Genomic DNA, 509 nt, shown 5'->3' with positions numbered 1-509 from the left:
CCAGGGGTTGCCTAAGAGCTGAAGAGAAAAAAAAAAAGTTTGGGCAATCTTCTGAATAGTGAACAATTGCTATATTCTTATGAAGGATAAGGTTTTATAGAATGGGAATAGGCCACAGCAGATAAAACAGAAACCCACTTAGGATTTGTCCCAGGCCCCATCCTGTTCTGCCGAGGGCCCCAACTATTGTCAGTCTGCCTGAAGTGAACTAGAGCCTGTCCACTCTAATGGAGAGTCTAGCTTCCTGATTCTTGGTGTGCAAAGAAGAAGTAGACAAAGAAAATATAAGTATAGGTGGTCGGAGCCCTGGCTTATGGGGTTAAGAGATTCTGGATGAGAAATAGCCCCAGTATATAGATTAAAACCTCAAATGCAAATGAAAAGCTTTAAATTTCAAAGAACACATTTCTTTTTACAAAATAGTTCATATTAATACAACAAAACATTTATATTTTCAGACTGATTTTCTTTTAAGCCTAAAGAAAGAACATTTCCCTTTGTTTTTGCTT

This window comes from Chrysochloris asiatica, unplaced genomic scaffold (genome assembly GCF_000296735.1).
Source record: "Chrysochloris asiatica unplaced genomic scaffold, ChrAsi1.0 scaffold00595, whole genome shotgun sequence".
Classification (NCBI taxonomy): Eukaryota; Metazoa; Chordata; class Mammalia; order Afrosoricida; family Chrysochloridae; genus Chrysochloris; species Chrysochloris asiatica.
This window is presented reverse-complemented; position numbering follows the sequence as displayed.